Below are 23,069 nucleotides of genomic sequence, written 5' to 3' on the forward strand. Positions count from 1 at the left end.
TTATTGCATTCTCATCTCCTCAAGTTTCAACATAGAAAATGCAAAGATTTGCAGTCTAATTTAAGGAACATGGGTGTCTAAGTGAAGATAATTGCTTTATTTGTTTGTATATTTGCTACATGTTTTGTTTCTTTGTTCTCATGGTCTAGGATTGAACCTCAGGATCTTGTACATGCTAGGCAGGTTCTCTACATTGAGCTATAGCCTTGACCTTGGTTTCTTGAGATAAGAGTTTAGCCTATCGGTTAAGGTCGGTCTGGTAATGAACTCTCAATTCTTCAACAGATTGACTACATGTTGATAAGACATTATTCAGCAACATGTATTTATTGTACTTAGTGTAATCTTTTGATAATGGCATTCCCGGTATGAATTTTTTTTATATATGTTCTCAGTCATGGGGATTTGAACTAATTTAGGAGTTACAACTTAAATGTTGAGTATATTTTATTGTTACTATTCTAAAGTAGCTGTGATTAAAAGGTATGTAATCTTTTTGACTGAAGAAATAAATATTTGAAATTTCACAGAATTAAAAACTTTTGAGACATATTTGTGTCTAATGTAATGATGGATTAGACACTCAGAGGATAAGTGTCTATGCTTCTACCAAAATACCTGAATCTTGGATAAAAATATATTGTTCATTTTCAAGAAATAAGGGAAACAAATTTCTAAAGGTCCCAACAAGCAATTAGCAGAGCTATATGCAGAAATCTGAGCCAGAAGTAGTGAAGAATACACTAACCTCAAAGCTATGTAGTCGTAGGTGTGAATATATTCCAATGCTTAGATAGGGCCCAGGAGTTTAGCTCGTCATAGAGCTCCTAACCTAGCAAGCAACAGGCCCTTAGCTCAAATGCTGGTACCCCTCCCCAAAGTGCTATTATTTTGTATCACAGTGTTTAGGAGTCCAAAGAGACTCCCCTGTAAGTGAGGGCTTTTGAGTAGCTACCAGAACCTCTTGCCTCATAGAAGAACTGAACATCAGTCTTCTATGTTTTTAAAGTAAAACATTTCATGTTTAGGCCTCTAGTTCTCATGGATTAGATCAAGGAAAGAAATGTTGATTTCAGAGACCATAAAATACAGAGCATCAGCATAAAGAAGAAAATATTTTGTTGGCATAATACTAACACAATTAAAATGAGAACTAAGTATGGTATGCTAAGTGAATCACAAAAGTAATGTACAATAAAAGTGATAACCAAATATAAAAGATATTAAAATTTTAATGAAATCTGTAATAGGATGTAAAGCAGAAAGGATATTTATATGACTAGGCAAAACTTAAAAGTGAATTATTAACAAAATATAACATCTGAGGAAATAAGCAGACTAAATAAATTGATTGTAATAGAGTCCAAAGGGGGAGATAATACACACATATCTATTCACAGCTACTGACTGAGATTAGAGCGCGAAGTTCACATATGTCTAAGTGGAGTCACAGAATTTGAGACCAAAGAAAACTAAGAGAAATATAATGAAGAATTATTTGTAGACCAGCATGGTAGACATGCTGATTGTGATTCCAGCTACTTCGGAGGCAAAGAATGAGGTGGAATACAGTTTTAGGCTTGGTCAGGTAAACATAAAATGAAATTCTATCTGAAAAATAAACTCATCCCAAAAGGCCTGAAGGTGGGGCTCAAATGGCACTTCATCAAGTATAAAGTGCTGAATTCAATACTCAGATTAAGGAAGGAAGGGAGGAAGGAAGGGAGAGAGGGAGGGAAGAAGGAAGGGAGGGAAGGAGGGAGGAAGGAAGGGAGGGAAGGAGGGGAAGGGAAGACAAAAAAGAATGAATGAGGTATAATAAAAGAGAAAGAAAATAGAGAGACCTCTATAAAATTTCCAAAACAAACAAAATGAATTCTCAAATGTACAAAGTACAAATTATAAAGTTTACCAAGGTACCCATCTATCCTGTAGGCATTTGTACTCCTAGAGGAACACATACACTTTAGTAAAACTTCATATCGAGACAATATTAAGAGAAATGATCTTATAAACAACCACACAAACAAAGCAAAAGCTTAAAAATAACTAAAATCGTACTAATGCATGTTTCTCAAGTGGAAATTATGAGTCAAACACCGGAATATTTCCAATATTGGAAGAAAATAACTCAAAATGCAGACATCTATGCACAAGAAAATCATCTTTGCAAAATGAGATCTTATGAATCTTTTTCAGCTAAGTAAACTATGTAGCTTCATAAAAGGATTTTCTTATCTCATGGAAGAAGGAAAAATGACTCGATAAAGGAATCCTGAGATGCATCCAGAGCTATTCAAAAACATGTAGGAAAAGACAATAATACAACATTACTAGACACATTTTTCCAAAATGTCTCAATAAAAATATCAACAATGCTTAGGTTGTGAAAGATAGGTTGTGAAGAAACTGAAGAACTCACAAATTGCTGTTATGAAGCTATAATAGCACAAATATCTAACAGTTAACCCAGTAATGATACTATGAGCTTATTCCAGAGAAATGCATCCTTATGTTTATACCTCTACATGAGTTTTCACAGCAGCTTTATTCACAATAGCCAAAATTTAACAACCCACAGAGGCTAACGGGCAAAAACATATTATAGTGGAATGTCACTCAGAGATAAAAATGGGACACATTATTTAATCACATAACAAGTTAGGTGGGCCTTCAGAGAAATAAACTGGGAAAAGTCAATCTCACATTACACTTATGTTATATTCTTGAAATGATAAAATTATAGAAAGCTAAGAAGGGATGAGATAAATGGGTTTGAATATAAAGGGACAGCATAAAGTCCAATTGTGATGATGGAGATGTTTTTTGTTTTTGTTTTTTTGAGAAAAGAAATTTATTTACCCACAGTCAAGAGGCTGGGAAGTCCAAATGCAAGGCTTCTGGCAAGGCCTTTTGACAGCATTGTGACATGATGGAAGCAGCACATGGCACGGTGTTGGGAGTGGGGGAAGACCACACTTGATCTTTTATTAGGAACTTGCTTCCGCTATAATGGCATTAGTCATTCACGAGAACAAGACCCATGATCCCAACCACTCTTACTAGGTCCTGCTGCACAATGCCATTACATTGGGACCAAGTTTCCAACTCATAAACTTGGGCACCCATTCAGAACATGTTCCCTCTCTTTGGATGCCAATTTCCATCGACCTAATGTACCAAGTTAGCTCACGCTCATCCCAGAAGACTTTCATCTCTTGGCTAAAACAGAATCATCTCTCTTTCATACATTCCCTCTACCTTGTCTCTATTTTCACAATCACGTTCCTCTCTTCTTCCTCTATAGATCCCACATGGCCGAGCCCTAATGCTATGCTTTCTAGAAAACCTTTGCTCATTCTGCCGCCATCCACCACCCAATGTGAACAATCAACCTTTTCTCCAGGTTCTGATTTCATTCTGTTTGTCCAATTTTGATAGGAGCAGTTCCATTATCCCTTAGGAAATATTTATCTATGTGTTAATACTACTGACAAGGCTAAGAGTTTGTTAAAGGCAGGGATTCTGTTTTAATCATCTCTCTATTCTCAGTAGGTAATCCAGGTTAGGCCATACATCTAGAACTGATGAATGAATAAACAGCCCAGTCATTTATCCATTTCATAAGCATCCACAGGCCATCTGACTATAGCATCCACTGTACTAAGGTTACTAAGGGCAATATTAACCACAGGTAATATCTTTGGGTAGTAAGTTAGTAAATTCTTTGACTTAAATGGCATCTATAGCCTGGTAGATAGAGACAACCATCTAAACAAACTATATGAAAGCCTAATGATGGAGATACTTTGTATCCTGATTTCATCAGGGTTGTTAGCCTAATGGTGATAATTATGCTGAGATTTGCAGGATATTTTCATTTCTGGAAACTACATAAAATAATGGAAGGTCTCTGTCATTTCTTGCATGTATATGTGAAACTACAGATTTTTCAAAATTAAAATTCTTACTTAAAAAAGGAAGAGTCAAAATATTCTGTATTCTTTAAGTAATATATCTGTAATTATTCAAAGTTTTCATTTATAAAAAATAGAAATAGGAGCCCGGCGCTGGTGGCTCACGCCTGTAATCCTAGCTACTCAGGAGGCTGAGATCTGAGGATCTCGGTTCAAAGCCAGCCCGGGCAGGAGAGACCGTGAGACTCCTATCTCCAATAAACCACCAGAAAACCGGAAGTGGCGCTGTAGCTCAAGTGGTAGAGCACTTGCCTTGAGCTGAAGAGCTGAGGGACAGTGCCCAGGCCCAGAGTTCAAGCCCCACTACCGACAAAAAAAAAAAAAATAGAAATAGGAATTTTATAGCAATGCCATGTGCAACAAGTGATTGTAGTTGAAGTAAAAATCTAAAATCCTGATTTAGTGTGATATAGTTTGATCATAGATTTTATTAACTTAAAATCTATTTTAATGTTTTAGTATAATCTAGAAAGAAAATATAATTACCATACATAATTTGTAACCAATAACTTATGTGGCATATACAATATAACTAGTAACTTGCTAGCAACTTACTAGTAACTTATTTATATTAGTAACTTAACATATACAATATATCTAGTAAGTGATATGTGGGCTAAAAAAATCCTAAATTTAATGGGTTAGGAAAAAAATAAAAAAAGTTTTTCCATTTCCTAAAGTTCAGTTTGATAAATATTGTTTTATATGATCAGATACACAGAGGCATTGGGCCTTTGAGTTCCTCCAATAAGAGTATCCTCCTTGGATTTTAAAGGAGTGTGTCAATGCCTTGAGTCCTATATAATTTATTATGTTCTAGTGTACTTAAGATCTAGCTTCATTGTATGAGAGAAAACATGTGCTGTTTGTCAATCTGAGCTTGGCTTATTTCACTTAACATTATTTGTTCTATGTTAATTAGAAATAAGAACGTCATGGTGACTTTTCTGTCCGCGCTGGCATGGAACCACATTCTTCAAATCTCAGCCTGCTGAATAGCTAGGAAATAACTCTCAACTTAGAGATATAACAACTTGATGATTGGTGTTCATTTAATAAAATATGAAACACAGAAACTGTGGGAAATACAGACTAATCTATTTCCTACTCAGTGAAGGATTTCCAGGTCACCATCCTGAGTTGAAAGACAGCTGACTTTAAATTGTTAAAGAATTAAAACTTTAGGAAATAGGATTAGCTACTACTGTAATGTAGTGACCCCTTGAATTGTTAATATTGCCTGAGTATTTTAATTAGGAGAAGTAAGGCACTTAGAGGATTAAGGCTTTATCAATTACCTTCCAAAATGACAACTAGCTTACTGTAAACAATGTTTCATAAAGCATAGATCTAGAATGCTCTTCTGGATGAAACCAGGTGGTCAATATCAGTGAAACTTGGGAACAGCAGGATCCGTGATGGGAAGTTGTTTATCACAGCTCAAAATTCTACCAGCCCATCCCATTCTTGCTACTTGAGATTGAGCTGTGATTTTATGGAGGGATCTGTGTTCAAAAGAACTTGAACAAAGTGGAGAGTGATAAACTAAAGAAGAATAAGAAATCAGAAAGCACATGAAATTAAAAGTCTTCAGGTGAGGTAGCAAGGGATAAGAGATTGTTAAAGAAGAGAGAAACCCTTTTCTGCCAATGTTTTTTAGAAAGGGGAGTATGCATGTAAGAATAGTAGACAACCGCAAAAGAGGGAGATGGCAATTAACCCTCAAAAATCAATGGCTTTTCTGTATGCCAACAATGAGAGAAGCGTGGCTGAAATCAGAAAAGCAACTCCATTTGTAATAGCCCCACACACAAAAAAAATACCTAAGAATTAACTAAAGAAGTGAAGGACCTCTATGATGAAAACTTTAAAAACCTGATAAAGGAAATCAAAACAGAACTTAGAAAGTGGAAAACCTCCCAGGCTCCTGGATTGTAAGGATCAACATCGTGAAAATGAAAACGGCAATACTTCCCAAGGCTATCTACAAATTCAATGTGATACCTATCAATATTCCAATCTCATTTTTCAAGGAAAAGAAGAGGCAATCCAAAAATTCATATGGAACAATAAAAGACCCCGAATAGCAAAAATAATCCTTAACAGAAAGAACAGTGCTGGAGGAATATCAATACCAAATTTCAAACTCTACCACAAAGCCATAGTAATCAAAACAGCTTGGTACTGGTACAAGAACAGACCTCAGGACCAATGGAATGGATTGAAAACCCAGAAATGAACCCACAGACCTATAGCCATGTAATCTTCGATAAGGGAGCTAAAACAATAGAATGGAAGAAAGACAGCCTCTTCAGTAAATGGTGCTGGCAAAAGTGGTTAATCACTTGTAGAAAACTAAAGCTAGATCCTTATATATCACCGTGCACCAGAATTAACTCCAAATGGATCAAAGACCTTGGAGTCAAAGTAGACACTCTGAAAGCATTACAGGATGGAGTAGGAGAAATCCTAGGTCTCCTTGGCACACGCAAAAATTTTCTTAATAGACATGCAGAAACACAAGTCAAAGAAAGGTTGGACAAATCGGATTGCATGAAATTGCAGAGCTTCTGCATGGCAAAGGACATAGCTAGCAAGATCAATAGAAAGCCCACAGATTGGGAGAAGATCTTCACTAGCCATACAACAGACAAGGGTCTCATATCTAAAATATACTTGGAACTCAAAAAATTAAATTCCCCTACAACAAATCTTCAAAGAAACAACTGCCCAATAAATAAGTGGGCTAAAGACTTAAAGAGAAACTTCTCTGAAGAGGAAGGAAGGATGGCCAATAGACACATGAAGAAATACTCAACTTCTCTAGCCATAAAAGAAATGCAAATCAAAACAACATTGAGATATCACCTCACCCCAGTTAGAATGGCTATAATCAAGAACTCTAATAACAACAGATGCTGGAGGGGATGTGGACAAAAGGGAACCCTACTTCATTGTTGGTGGGAGTGTAAACTTGTTCAACCACTTTGGAAAGCAGTATGGAGGTTCCTCAAAAGACTCCACATAGAGCTCCCCTATGACCCAGCAATCCCACTTTTCAGTATTTACTCAAACGTTCACAAACAAGGTCACACTAAAGCTACCAGCATGACTATGTTTATTGCAGCATTATTTTCCATAGCTAAGATATGAAATCAACCCAGATGCCAGATGCCCTTCAGTAGATGAATGGATCAAGAAAATGTCGTATATATACACAATGGAATTCTATGCCTCCATCAGAAAGAATGACATTGCCCCATTTGTTAGGAAATAGAAAGACTTGGAAAAAATTATATGAAGTGAAGTAAGCCAGGCCCAAAGAAACATAGGTCCCATGGTTTCCCTTATTTGCAATAACTAGTATATGTCTGAGACAAGCAGAAATGGTCAGATAACTTGATGTTAAGCAAAATGAGCCCCAAGTTAAGGACTGAAATGTTTTTTTCTTTCTTGATATTGTGTCTATATATTTACAAGATATTTCTTTGTTGCTTTGTATGTCCCTCCCCATGGTATAACCCCTGTTGTCACTGTATTTGATGTTGGTATAATTTGTGGAGGGGAAGGGAAAAAACAAATTGTTTAAATAGGGATACAGGTGGACCCATTGCAACAATGAGATGTACAAGATGTTATGTAGAAAATGAAGTATATATCTTTGGCGCAGGGGGACTGGGAGGTGGGGTAAGGGGGTGGTGGTGGTGGGGGTGGTGGGGATGGGAAGGGATGGGAAGGGGAAACAAAGGAGGAGGCAACAATGATTGATAAGTAATGCACTCATTACCTTGGCCATGTAATTGTAACCCCTCTGTACGGTATTTTCACAATAAAAAAGAAAAAAATAGTAGACAATAAGTTCCAACTGAGGAAATTTATTAGAGTCCAAAAAGCTACACAGATTTGTATCCCAAGTTCATTGAATGAAGTCAATGGAGAAGAGATAGGGAAGCAAAGGGAGCTGAGGTTGAGTTGTAATGGCACAAGGAATTAGTCAGATGGACATTGGTGGGAACTGTGTAGAGCAATTTTTGAAAACCAAGGTTTCTTTTCTGTCTTTTCCAGGGCCATCAGTACAGTTGTGACAACAATGCTTATTAGCTGATCACACTCTATATATAACAGAGGTGTTATAATTTTCTAAAAATGCCTAAAGAGTATGGGGTGAGTGATCAGAAATGCATTAAAGCTTTTTCAGGTGGAGGACAAATTGTTTTACTGCTAAGATCCTTTAGTTATTATAATGTGAAAAACCATCTGGATTTATGAAGTTCCTCCTCTATGATAGGAAAAATATACAAATGACCCCATAAAATATGGATATTTATGTTTGACCAGTAGCAAACGTTGCTTTTCAAGAAAAATTAAACAGAGATGTACTTCCATTCACTTTTTCTCATTCCTTCTTTCCTTTGTCCCTTCTTCCTTTCTCCTTCTCTCCTTCCCTGCCCCCTCCCTCCCTATCTTCCAATTTTTCCTCCTTCCTCTTTCCTTCCTTCCTCTCTTTCCTCCTTCCTTCCTCTCTTTCCTCCTTCCCTCCCTCCTTCCTTCATTCCCTCCCTCCTTCCTTCTTTCCCTCCCTCCCTCCCTCCTTCCTTCCTTCCTTCCTTCCTTCCTTCCTTCCTTCCTTCCTTCCTTCCTTCCTTCCTTCCTTCTTCCCTCCCTCCCTCCCTCCCTCCTTCCTCCCTCCTTCCTTCCTTCCTTCCTTTCTTTCTTTCTTCCTTCATTCCTTCTTTCCTTTCTTTCTTCCTTTCTTCCTCCTTCCTTTTTGTCCTTCCCCTCTCTTCTCTCTCTCTCCCCCTTATTCCTTCCTCCCTGAATATTTCTTTCAATAGTTCTTTATATCTACAGGACAGTCTTGAAATTTGAGGAAGATGAAAAGAAGCAAGGGATCAAAGTGGGTATAAATAATGCCTAGCAACCAGGCCATGAGGTCGACTGTGTGATTTGTTTTCATCCTCTCTCCTAAATTTTAAATACCATCCCATTTGGAAGGAAAAAAAAAAAACTTAACAGCTTACATCTCTTAACTCCTTACTCTTCCCTGCTTTTCTGCTTTTAAGTGGACTCACATTAATGCTCTCTTAAGTAGTTACTTATACATCCTTTATGTTTCCTTTGTTAGGAAAGACTAGTCCACAGATCTGTAATTCCATAACAGTCCAGAAGATTTGACATTCATTACATTAGTGCAAAACAGTTTTTCTTACTGACCATTGCTTTTCAAATTATTTAATACAATAAACGTAATACTAGTGGTTTCCCACTAGTATTTAGTATTTTCCACTAGTGTTTAGATTTTTTCCCCCATAAATGAAATACATCCTTGAGTTTTAAGCCATGAGCTCTGCTTTTTGAACTGTTTATGAAACAGAATGGTGATTAATGTCTATGGTCTTTCCCAAAATTACTTGTTTACCACAGAGCTGGCAACATACCCAGCCTCATTTTTACCATTTCATCTGTTTCCCCTGAAGACATTGTATGATTGTATTGCCTAAGCTACTAAAAGTATGATTTTGCTTATGCCAAAATAATTCGGCGCCATATGTTTGTGTATTCTATAACTGATAGGAACTGAAATGTTTCACTTTATTATTAAGCATTTGAAATGTTTCTGCCTATTTTCACGTCATTCCAATGTTGAACAAAAGGATCAGAGTTAACAAGATTCTTATGACCTTTCCATCCGTAGTTCAGTCTGTACAACTAACTGTAACCAACCTGGAAAAATATTATGATCATTTAAATTAGTCACTTATTTTCATAGAAATTTACATTGGGTGCATGACCCTTTATAAGCTAAGGAAATTAAAAATTGCCACCAAATGGCAAATGAATTACAGTATGAAAGGTCATTTGTAAAATTTCTGACAGTTTTAGAACATTAGAAGGTCAAAAATCAATGGCACATTGTCCTGTATTGGAAAACATCTTGATCTAATCAAGACACTGCAAGCTTTGATCACTCAAAATAATTGCACTGCTTGGGTAAACAGACAGCCAACTCTATAACTACCATTTTAATAAGATTCAACGATTAGGAAAATGTTGCTTTTACATCCTTGTTTTCTTAGTATCAAAGGAAACTTTTCAACCCACTTTCTTCTTCTATTTACATTACATTTCCTATGTACATTTTCACCATTAATGAAATGGCTGTCATAACGAATAACAATGTATAACAATTGCAAATTCAAGAATTACTGGTCATTGAAATTCAGGTTTTTATTATCTTTCATCAAATGCAAATTTTGAGTGATCTCCATGAGGAATTATTCTGATTAGGATAGCCATTCATTTTCTTTCAAATAACTTTTCTTCAGTTATTACCTTGTTTCAAAAGAAATGAATTATTTTCTTCTTCATTCCACTCTTCATCCAGAAAGCAAAAGATATTTAAGATTAGAAAGCATCATTTGCTAGCCACCTTAATAATGTTAACTATACTCTAGCCAGCTAAAATCATGCATGGATTTTGTAAGCAGTATAGTATAATATATAGGAAGAATCTATAAACCTGAGTTAGTTGGAATTTGAATTGTTACATTCAAGCTCCTTGGGAGCAGCAAAGTCTCTTAATCTCTTTCTCATTTGCATTCTCTTCACATTGTCTATGGTTTTGTTTCTTTGTTTGAATATGTGAAAGTTATGTGAAAGTATAAACAGAGATGTGAGAGAATCTTGTGTAAATCAGAGCTGTACAAAAATGTACATCACAGACCTTTCATCCTTGGTCATTTCTGCTATCACAGTGACACACTTAGCTTCTTCTAGCTCTTTTCAAATCGTAACTGGTAGACATCTTCCGTTTCTGGTTTCACCTTCCTGTACTCTCTGGGTCTTTCTCTTAAATGAGCAGATAGATAGATGCATACTCCCTCTATCTCTCTCCTTCCTTATATTAAGAGGAGCATAATGAAATACTCACAATAGAAGCACTGTGCTTTTATTCACTTAAGAATCCTAGTGCTTCCTTGTATGGCTTTATCATAGACTATCCATTCTCCTGAAGATGAGTATGACATTCTGTCCAATATTTTACTATAGATAGTGCTATAATGACTCTTCTTGTGCATATTACCTCTACTTGTATTATTTCATGATTATTTACACCTATTGAAATAATATAGTTTGTAAGTTTGATGCTTCTCTGATAAAATTTCACTGTCTTCTTTTACAACATAACTAATATTGCTCTTTTTTCCTCTATTGATCAACTTCTGTATGTATGTCTTTATAATTGTTCCTATGTTCTGGCAGGACTTCAGTGGCTCATACCTGTAATCCTAGCTACTCAGAAGGCTAAGATCTGAGGATCCTTGTTTGAAGCCAGTGCAGGCAGAAAAGTCTGTGAGACTCTTATCTACAATAAATATCCAGAAAAAGCCCAAAGTGGAGCTGTGACTCAAGTGGTAGAGTGTTAGCCTTGAGAACAGAGTCTTAGGGGCGTGCTCAAGCCCTGAGATCAAGCCCCAGGTTGGCCAAAAAAAAATTCTGACTTTCATGATTTATTCTTGGGTCCATAATAATTTATAAAAAAAATTGAAAAGTTTCTCTAGAATATTTTTTTTGCTAAAGATCCTAGAAGTTAGCTGTTTGGGTTAGTAAATAAGGTCTAATTATTTGTTTGGATCTGTGTAAATTAGCTATACATTTTATGTGTGTTTTAGAAGAGGTTATGTAATGTTTTATACCAGAATTTCATCAGTTAAAGAGTAGATTGATAAATGAGTAAGTGAATGCTGAGCAGATTGTCACAACAATCAAAATTTAGAGCTAAAGTTGTCCGTACATAAGATCATCATGTTCTGAAGCTTTAATAGTTTCTGTTATTATTCTATAACGTGTTTTATTTATTTTGAAATGTGAACTTGAGATGTTAAAGATGAGGTTCAGAGATACTATGCTGGCAGACAGTACAGAAATATGGATTGCAGAAGAACTAGGTTAAAAAATAAAATTTACTATCATTTGCCTGCAACAATAAGCCTCAATGAAATGATGTAGAATTAATAGGTTAAAAATAAAATTTACTATCATTTGCCTGCAACAACAAGCCTCAATGAGATGATGTGGAATTAATAGTAGCTCTTTACGAACATTCAAAACATACTAATTTTTTGGTGCTATACCAGGTGTGCTAGATTAAAAAGTGAAGAGAACTTGGAACTCAGCCCTGATATTGTTGAAATTTCAGAGGTTGAGTTGAGAAGGTAAGGAAAAATGAAGGGGTGGTGGGCTAAGAGGAAATGCATTAGAGAGGAAGATATTTCTAGGAGGAATAAATTATAGGTTGTAGAATTCTTCTAAGATGTCAATTAAAAGAAGAGAATAAAATACTTCTATTACTGCATATTACCCAAAAGCTTCACTTGAATGCTCTAGAGAACACAACTCTGTGTCCAATAGTTGTTGGATCTAAACCCTCTGCATATCTTAAGGAGTTTGACTAGAGGGTATGAGACCACAAACAAAGTACAAGCATGTGAACAGGGAAACACTTGTCTGAAGTTTTCAGTTAGGATTTCACTAATCAAGGTTCAGAGCGTTAGCTTCATTCCAGTGGGGAAAAATCATGTTTCTATGAGATGCAATTCTAAAGGAAGAAACCAAGGCATGATTATTGGAAAATAAAGGCATCAAGTGTGGTTGAGATGAATGTATGCTAGATGCAGGAGACATTATATCCTACACCTGGAGAGGATATAATGAGAGAAAATTCACTGCTGCCACAACCCTCATATTGAAAAATGTTTTTAAAGATAGACAGGTGAAAATAAATTTACAGAGATTAATAAACAGACATCTACATTGTTTTTGAAATTTATTAAATGATATGTTCTTTTTTTAAAAAAAATGAGCTTCCCTTATAACACAAGTCATCACGCTTCAATTTTGAGGCCATGGGATTTTTTTCCCTCTTCTGTGGATGAGGACTAGAACAGATTGTTGGGAAATTCAAGGAGTGCTTGATGGGTATCTTGTAATATCGTGAGATTGCATGAGGTGCTTTGTTTTATCAGCATCTGACTTACATTTCACTTCCAGGAATCTTGTTTTCTCAATGACCTCTAATGCTTTTGAGAAGGGCTATTACATGGTAAGTGTGTTTGTGCAAGTAACAAAATAATTAAGCTCTAAAGGGAGGAGGGATTAAAGAGGCATCAGAAGTGATGGAATCAGAATTCTTTAGAAAAGAGTGGCAACTAAGCAAGGGGAAACGAGGGTTCAATGTTGGGAAGCAGGGCTTGGATCAAACGACATGTTCTTTGAGAGCCTAAGTGTGTATTCAGGGACATGTATGTATGCCAGGATATTTACATAGAGTATTAGAGAAATTATTAGAGGTTTGACAGAACACTTGTGTTTCTCATGGCAATAGGAGTGTTTAAAAGCATGGTGATGTACTTGATTTTGGTGCCCTGCATCTTGTATATACATTTGTCTAATTTGGGGAGGGGAAGGGGAAAAACAAAATGCTGAAACAAGGATACAGGATGACCCATTGCAACAATGATACCCACAATACAGTATATTGGAAATGAACTTTACAACTTCGAAGGCAGGGAGGAGAAAGAGAAGTAGAGGAGGGAAGAGATAGTGGGAGAACATCAAGGAAAGGTGTACCAATGCTCGACAAGAAATGTACTCACTACCTTATTCATGTAACTGTAACCCCTCTGTACAGCGTCTTTACAATAAAATAAGGTTTAAAAAAAGTATGGTGATGGGCTGGGAAGGTGGCTCAGTGGTAGAGCGCTTGCCTTGCATGCCTGAGGCCCTGGGTTCGATTCCTCAGCACCACATAAGCAAAAAGAAAAAAAGCCGGAAGTGGCGCTGTGGCTCAAGTGGTAGAGCGCTAGCCTTGAGCTGAAGAGTTGAGGGACAGCGCCCAGGCCCAGAGTTCACGCCCCACGACCGGACCAAAAAAAAAAAAAATTAAAAAAAATAAAAATAAAGAAAGTATGGTGATGGTATAAGAAAGTTTTATTTGGCAAGGTTATCTATAATTTGAAAAAAAGGTATGGGTTTGGCATTTCATAAATAAAACATCACTTTTATGAATAAGTTGTCTTCATGCTATTACTATTTTTATTATTCAAAATAGAAGAATTCATTTAGTTTTGCAACTAAGTTTAAGAACTTGAATGTTCTTTGGTTATGGACTCAGTATCTCTTTGCATAGATCTGCAAATATTTGATCAAGTTGAATTATTGATGAAAGGTACTTTATTACTTATAAGAATTGAGCTTCAAGAGATTGAGTTACATGGGCGCTGGGAAGGTGGCTCAGTGGTAGAGTGCTTGTCTTACATGCATGAGGCCCTGGGTTCGATTCCTCAGCACCACATAAACAGAAAAAAAAAGCCAAAAGATTGAATTACTAAAATACAATGAAAATCATTGTTTCACTATTGGAAGGATATCGCTAAGAATTTAGCTCCTAGTTATTATCTTATATTTTGGTCATTAAATAAATGAGGTCAAGTATGATAATAATTTGATTAAATATGACTCAAGTAATTGGTAATATAGTTCATTTCTGATGAAAGGAAAACCCCAATGATTATAGTTGACCTTTTAATCAAGTCATGTATGCAATCTTATTTATTCTTTAATATCATTTTCAATAATGACCTTTATTCTTCATTAATATCTAATTTACTTTCAACATTAAAGGACTCAGTTGTGAATATAACAAAAAAATACTTAATCTGAACATCTCCAATGTTTTAAATTATTTTTATAAATATCTCTTTTCACTTTGTTTGCATATATTTAGATAATGGTGTGTTGTTTTCAACTTTATAAACTGTGTATGAGACTTTCTATATACTAACAAGAATATGTGACAGAATGTGTGACATTACTGTCATAGAATTGGAGTTGTTAGAAATTAAATAAACTTTTTCCACATATTTTTTCATGGCTAACACATTGAGGTGGTCTGTATTCTTTCTATTGCATTATTTGCTTTTAGTTAATTATTTGTAAAAGTTTATGATGTATTACGGATGAAAATCACTTTGTGTGTGTTCATATATTTTTGAATTTTTACTTTTACCTTAACTAAGTTTTTGGTATGCAAATGTTCTTAATTTTCAGAATATTCTAAAACTGTTAGGGATATTTTTCACATTTAAAGCTTTAATGCATTTGGAATAGATTTTTGCCTATGAAAATAGTCATTTAACTTTTAGTCATTGTTTCTATGTTAATTGCATTATGATTAAAAATTATGAATCTAATAAATATCTGCTTCTCAAATTTTGTGACATGTGAGATTAATTTTAATAAGTTTTCTATATTCCTTTACAGAGTATGTTGTAGTTTTTGCTAATGCTATTCCTCATGTGTTGATTAATTGTGCTTCACTGTACCATTGATATAATCTCTATTCTTAATAATTTGTAAGTGGCATATTGATATACCTTCTGTCATCATAGATACATCTATTCTGTTTTTCTGTATAGTAAAGGTGTTCAGATGTTCTTTTTTTCTGGTTAAAAATTACTCATTTTTACTTTGTTGTCTGAGGTGAGAGGTTTTTTTTTATCTCTTAGGGTTTTTTCTTTTTTTATTGTGAAAATACTGTACAGAGGGGTTACAATTACATGGGCATTATGAGTACATTTCTTATCAAGCATTGTTGCCTCCTCCTTTGTTTCCCCTTCCCATCCCTACACATCTCCCCTCCCCTCTGCTCTCCATACTCCCCCCCCCTCCCCGCCAAAGTTGTAAAGTGTTCAGGTGTTCTTGAGGTTTTTTATTTTGGGGGGGGGGTGTGTCTGGTTGTGGGTCCTGAACCCTGGGCCTGGGCGCTGTCCCTCAGCTCTTCAGCTCAAGGCTAGCACTCTACCACTTGAGTCACAACGCCATTTCCAACTTTTTTCTTTCTGCTTATGTGGTGCTGAGGAATGGAACCCAGAGCCTCAGGCATGCAAGGCAAGCACTCTACCACTGAGCCCTTCCCAGCCCGTTCTTGAGTTTTTTAATTTTAATATATTTCAAGTCAAGTCAAATTATTTTATTTACATAAAATCACAATTTTGTGTACTATAGGCAAGTACTCTACCACTTTGAGCCACAACTCCACTTCCAGATTTCTTGTGGTTAATTGGAGATAAGAATCTCACAGACTTTCCTGCCCCCAGCTGGCTTTGAACCACAATCCTCAAATCTCAGCCTCCTAAGTAGCTAGGATTAGAGTTGTGAGTCACCAGGGTCTGCCTTCTTCTGGTAATCTTCTAGTATTGCGACCTGAAATCTGAAATCTTTAAAAGAAAAGAATTTCTTTGATTTATGTATGTTACATTATTATGTTAATTTATAATATAATTTATCATGTAACTCATTAAAATGTACTATTACACTCACTGCCCATTGTACCTGATTCATTTTTCCCCATATGCCTCTTTAACTAGAGCTTTGGGAATTAAGCCTTTTAAATTTGTGTCTTTAGTTTCTCAACTTGGGCATTTTCAGTTCTATAAGGTTGGCTAATTGCAAGAACATTTCCCTATTGATCTTAATCACTTCTTTGAGATTTCCCCTACTTTTTATTTTTCTATTAGGCACGTTAAAATTATGCTTGTTATAATTTATCAAGTTTCTATGAGTTCTTAGAAAACAGTGGGTGACTGCTATGTTAAAAAAAGACAAGATAAATCTTTTACTTATATTATTTACATGTATTGTTATTTTCTATGTATTGCTATTCTATGTATTGCTACTTTATTGTGTTTTACAAAATTTCAAATAAGTTCTAGTACTTTGGTAGGAACTCAAAAAATTCAGAAAAAGAATGCTTCTTTGTGACACCTATAGTAGTAGATACTATGATTCTGCTTCATTTTCTTTTTGTTTTTATTTCTCATTGGTATTTGCTTTTGAGCTAAAACTGTATATATTGTCAAGGGAACAACTTTATTCTAACATATTTTAGTCATTATTTAATATTAAATTTAGTAAGATCTTTTTGTCTCTGAAATTGTCTAATCTTGTGGACTGTTAGATTTGTTATATACATTAATAAAGTGGCAGGACACAAAATCAATATACAATATCTACATCTACCATAGATATAGATACATATATCATTATGAATATATAGAAATATAGATCTCTCTATACCAACAATGAACTTGAAAAAGAATTCAGAACCACAATCCCATTCACAACAGGTTCCTAAGCAAAGATTAGTACAAAGATATATTCCTGTTATCCCAATATTTTAGAGGCTGAGAGGAAAATTGTAATTTTCACCAGGTGTAAATTGGGCTGTATAGTGAGTTCCATATAAACATGGTTTATACAGTGAGATTATCTCAAAACCCAACCACCTGGGCTGGGAAGTTGGCTCAGTAGTAGAGCGCTTGCCTTGCATGCTTGAGGCCCTGGGTTTGATTCCTTAGCACCACATAAGCAAAAAGAAAAAAGCCAGAAGTGGGGCTTTGGCTCAAGTGGTAGAGTGCTAGCCTTGAGCTGAAGAGCTGAGGGACAGAGTCCAGGCCCAGAGTTCAGGCCCCACGACCATACCCTATCCCCCACCCCCAAAAAAAAACACACAAAAAAAAAAACAAGAAAAAAACCCCAACCACCTAAAACCCCTAAAAAACAAAATAATCCTGTGTGATTTCAACAGAGATGCTAAAGATGTTTATCATGAAAGCTAGAAAGCAGTGGAGAAAGAAACTGTAGAAGACCAATGGAAGATGGAAAGATCTCTGATCCTTCCCAAAACAACTCTCAGATTTACTGTAGTCACCATTTGAACTCTAATGATATTCTACACAGAACTGAAAAACAAAAATCAAAACAGTTCCAAAACTCATCAGTGAAAATATGAGACCTGACTAGCTGAAGCAAGCCTGAGGGTATCGCAGAGCCATAGTACCCAAAACAGCATGGCAATGAAAGAATAACAACATAAAGAACAAAGAAGTAAGGGACTCAGAAATAAGCCCATGCAGCTGCACCTCGATGACTCTTGACAAAGGTGTCAAAAATACATTTCAAAGAAGTCAGTGAAGTGGGGCTGAGAAAGGTAGAGGTCTGAAACTAGATGTTTATCTCTCGCCCTGTCCTCCAAACCAACTCAGACTGCATCAAACACCTTCATGTCAGATGTAAAAATTTTGAAAGTAATAGAGGAAGACATAAGGGAAACACTTCACGAGCTGTACATGGGCCTTGCTTTTCTGATTAGGATTCCATTTCCACAGAAAAATAATAACAGTTGATGAATGGTATTAAATCAAAAGCTTCTGCATAGAAATAATCAACAGAATGAAGATGTAGCCTACAGAATGGGAGAGAACTGTCAGCTACTCATCTGGCAGGGGATTAATATCCACAACACATCAAGAACAAACATTTTGGCTGGACTTGGTGGCTCATGCCTGTCTTCTGAGCAGTTAAGGAGCTGGAGATGGAGAAATAAAAGTTTGAGACCAATCTAGGCAAAAAGTTAGTGAGACCCCTGTCTCAACAAAATAAGCCTAGTATGGTGGCTTGGGTCTATTGTTCAAATTACACAGAAGGCTTCAGGAAAGAGACTTTTAAAGTGTGTATTAACAAAACCAAACTTTTTGGGACCTTATTTTTCAGGTGTGTCATTAAATGTTCATTACTGCTGACGTCTAGGTAGTTTAATTTACTTTTTTAACTCAAAGCTGAGATATTTGTTCATATTCTGAAGTTTTCTCTCCTTTTTAACTTTAAAATTGTTTTGAACACTCCATGAATATATCCCACTCTCATTTAATTCTTTTTTTTAATTATTTTATTTCATTTTTTTTTGTGAGCATACTGTACAGAGGGGTTACAATTACATAGGCTGGATAATGCGTACATTTCTTACCAAGCATTGCAGCCTCCTCCTTTGTTTACCCTTCACATCCCTTCCCAGCCTCTCATTTAATTCTTAAATATGAGAATCAGACATGTTTACTCACATTTTATACAATACAAAAAATTCAGTATGATGGTAGTAGGACACTAAAGTAAAAGTCAAAGGAAAATAAAAGTCAAAAGAAAAATTTAAGTCTATTTGCTTTAGATTCGAAATGCTTCCCTTCTAAGGTACATATAAAAATTTAGTACACAATTAAAGAGAAAATAAAGAATTGCATTCCATTGTACAAAAGGGCCTGAGGTACCAGCAGAAGTAGCAACATTGACAATGCAGTTAGGAACCTGACCTCAGGATGAGGAAAGGCATTACATATATTACATGCTTCAGTGCTTTATGCAAATTTTCTTGTCCAGAGTTCCAAACAAGCCTGCCTTACCACCAAACCAACATGATTTCCCACTCATTACCTTTCCTCTTTTATTTTCCTAGTTGAAGATCTTTAGGTCATGGTGAGATAGAATCTGGACGTGCAATATTAAATAGTAATATCAATATTTTGTCCTAGGACAAAAATCTACTAAACAGAGGGTATGAGTTGGGGATTTTCTGAATTATAGGGTGTTACTTAAAACCTCTAAATTGCTAATATAATTTCATTTGTAACTGAAGAGTGCTATTCTTTTTGAATTTTTACCATGATAAATGTACATTTAAAATTTACCATCTTAACTGCTTTTTTGTTGGTTGTGGGGCCTGAACTCTGGACCTGGGTGCTGTCCTTGGGTTCTTCAGCTCAAGGCTAGCACTCTACCACTTGAGCCACAGAGCCACTTCTGGCTTTTTCTGTTTGCATGGTGCTGAGGAATCGAACCCAGGGCCTCAGGCATGCAAGGCAAACATTCTACCACTAAGCCACCTTCCCAGCCCTTAACAGCTTTATAAATGAACTAATATATGGTGTTCAACAGGCTCATTGAGTTAGTTGTACAGCCACTGTTTATCTCCTTATGCCCTCATATTGATGTTCTGCCCCATTAAAAGGTAGGTCTGTCTTTCTGAACTCCCAGACACTAGCTACCAGTTCTCTCTGCACCCTTTAGCTTTTAAACACAGCTTACATACTAGTTGCAGAGATACCCTCCATTAGATATTTGCCTAACAATAGAACCTGAATATCCAGCAAGCATTCTGTAGCTGTGTAGCTTAAGTGCCTGGATGATAGGTTCTATGTGATCGAATTCACACTTTTTGAGGAGGTAGAGATGTGGAAAATAAACCTTTTTTATAGTATCATTTCAAACAAAAATTTAAACCTTTGAATTTGCCTAGTGGCAATTGTTTCTAACCCCTAGCTCTTAGCCATGTGCTTGGTAGAGCACAAAGGAGCTGAAGCTTGGAAATAGCCATAATTCAAGTTGAAGTTTTTCACAAAACACTTCAATCCTTGGTCATAAGTTATAAACAAAATATATCTGTTTCAGCAGGTGAGTCCCAGAACAACACATAGACTAGGCAAATAAGAGAATCATTGTACTAATTTTATCTTATTGAAGTTCCTTTAAATTCCTGTTAGCCACAAGTTAATCTATCCTGCCTTAAAATTTTAACTGACAAAGATGCTCAATATCTGTTCTTCACTTCTGTTATACACATAAAAGATACACAACTGTGGCTCATTGCTGTAATTCTAACTGTACTAGGAGGCTGAGAACTAATTCAGCTCATGAGAGACTCTTGTACAATAACCTATTCAAGGGCTAGAAGGAGAAATGTGGCTCAGGTGGTAGAGCATTAGCTGAGAGAGAGAGAGAGATCAAGGCTCTGAATTCAAGCCCTGAATTAGCACAAAAACAAGAAAGGATGACAATATTTCCTTTGGAAACAGAAACTGATCTCCTTTGAAAGCAGAGAGTATTCACTTTTTGTAGTTGTTTTGTCTTATTTTTATATTTTTATTTTATTTTTAATCGTCAAGATGATGTACAGAGGGCTTACAGTTACATCAGTAAGGTAACGAGTACATTTCTTGTCAAACTTGTTAGCCCTTCCCTCATTTTTCTCCTACTTTCCCTCCTCCCAACCCCCCGACCCAAGTTGTACAGAGCATTTCTAACATATTGTCTTGGCAATATCACTGTTGCATTGGTTCCCTCCTTGGCCTTTGTCTCACCATTCTGTTGGTCCCTTCCCTTCCCTAATTCAAATAATCGCATATACAACACCAGGGTACCAAAATCAAATACAGTGACAACAGTGGATATACCATAGAGGGAAGAACATACAAAAGAAACAAAAAATCACATAATACATTAAAAACAATAACAACAAAATTCTTATGTCCAAGACCCAGAAACACAACAAAATCAAAGAAAGGTTGGACAAATGGGATTGCGTTGAACTGCAGAGCTTCTGCATGGCAAAGGACATAGCTAGCAAGATCAACAGAAAGCCTATGGATTGGGAGAAGATTTTCACTTGTCTTTTTTTTAAGACTGCAAAATTACCCAATTTATTTTCATCTGATCCTATAAATGTCAGACTTCCCTAGTGAAAATGATCAAGTTCTGACTGAACTGTCATATAGATTGGTCATGAAATAAGGACGCATGTTCCATGAAACTTGGAGATAAGACTTCATTTGTACTGTACTGGTATAAAGTCAAGAGTATGTATGAATACAAGATTGCTGAACTTTGAAGCAGAGCTGTTTTAATTGTTAATATAGTATTAAAGGAATCACTTACACTCCTCATTCCCTAGTAAAAGGTATCGTTATAATTTTGGAATAGTTATTTGTATGAGATCAGGCATTAGGAATGAGGCCACCATCAATCTTGATGATGGGTAGACCATGATATGGACTGTAAACACTGACAAAATTACATGCAATCCTTTTTTTTTTTTTTTTTACAGATGTGAAGTTGAGTGATAAAATACGGATAGTCATTCTACAAAAATAGTGCTAGAGGCTTGCTCATGAGCTCATCAGTCATATTCTGGAAGTATTTTATTTACAGTAACAAATAGTAAATTTCTACTTTACTTCAGCAAATACTGTCTTCCTGAGAAGCACCACCAGTCATTTATGGTTATTCTTTTGTACCAGTTAAAGAAAAATAAAATATATGAAATGTGCTAAGATTTGTTAAAATTGATAGAATTATTTCCACTTATTTTCTTCTTACAAACATGCCACAAATTTCCTAATATGCTTTCAGTTTGCTAACATTACATAATTCTGATGGATATATTGGATTTTTTGTCTATAATGAAATAATCAGATGGATTAGGAAAACAAGAACCAAGCATTGTATGTTTTATAACAGAAGAGTAATCATAAGTACATAAAAAAAATCACTTGATATCTATCAGAGTAGAAGGTATTTTACAAAGGAATAAAACAACCTCTGGACGTAAACCACTATCATTTTCTTGTTTAAAAACACTTCTTCTCAACCTATCATAACTATGCCCTGTAATTCAGATACCAAACTAGAAACCTGTTACTCATTATTAATATAACATTCTGGTTTTTTTTTTTTTGGTCAAGTACTAGAGTTAATTCAGGGCCTTTCTTATTAGGCTTGATTGCTCAAAGTGGAACTCTGTGACTAGAGCCGTACCTCCAGTCCTGGAGCTTTTTAAAAATCTGGTTATTTTGGATGGTTTTTCTGGTTGGGCTGCCCTTGAACCACAATCTCCCAGATGTTAGCCTTCTGAGTAGCTAGGACTACAGGTGTGAGCCACTTGCATCCGTATTAACATCTCTCTTTTATGTACTTTTTGAAAATTCAATACCAGGGAAAATTGTGTCCAGCACTTACTAAACAAGCCCTAATACCACTTAGCCACACCCTCTTAAACTATATCCCCAATTTTTTGAATTTTGTTTTTGATAAAGGATTCCACATTAGCTTTACCTTGGTTGGCCTGAACTTGCAATCCCAGAGCTCTAGTAGGTAGGATTACATTACAGCCTATTAGTAGTAATATCAATTACCCTTTCTAAATATTACTGTACCCCATTATTTCCCTACTGCCATAAGCCCCTTCTTACATGCTGACACCTTCATTTGGATCGTTTTTCATTTTAATTTTCTTTCTTTTTTTATTGTGAAAATAGCATACAGAGGGGTTACAATTATATGGACAAGATAATGAGTACATTTCTTCTCAAGCATTGTTGCCTCCTCCTTTGTTTCCTTTTCCCATCCCTTCCCATCTCCCACTCA

The sequence above is a fragment of the Dipodomys spectabilis genome, unplaced genomic scaffold, assembly GCF_019054845.1.
Source record: "Dipodomys spectabilis isolate Male_0828 unplaced genomic scaffold, ASM1905484v1 ptg000089l, whole genome shotgun sequence".
Taxonomy (NCBI): domain Eukaryota; kingdom Metazoa; phylum Chordata; class Mammalia; order Rodentia; family Heteromyidae; genus Dipodomys; species Dipodomys spectabilis.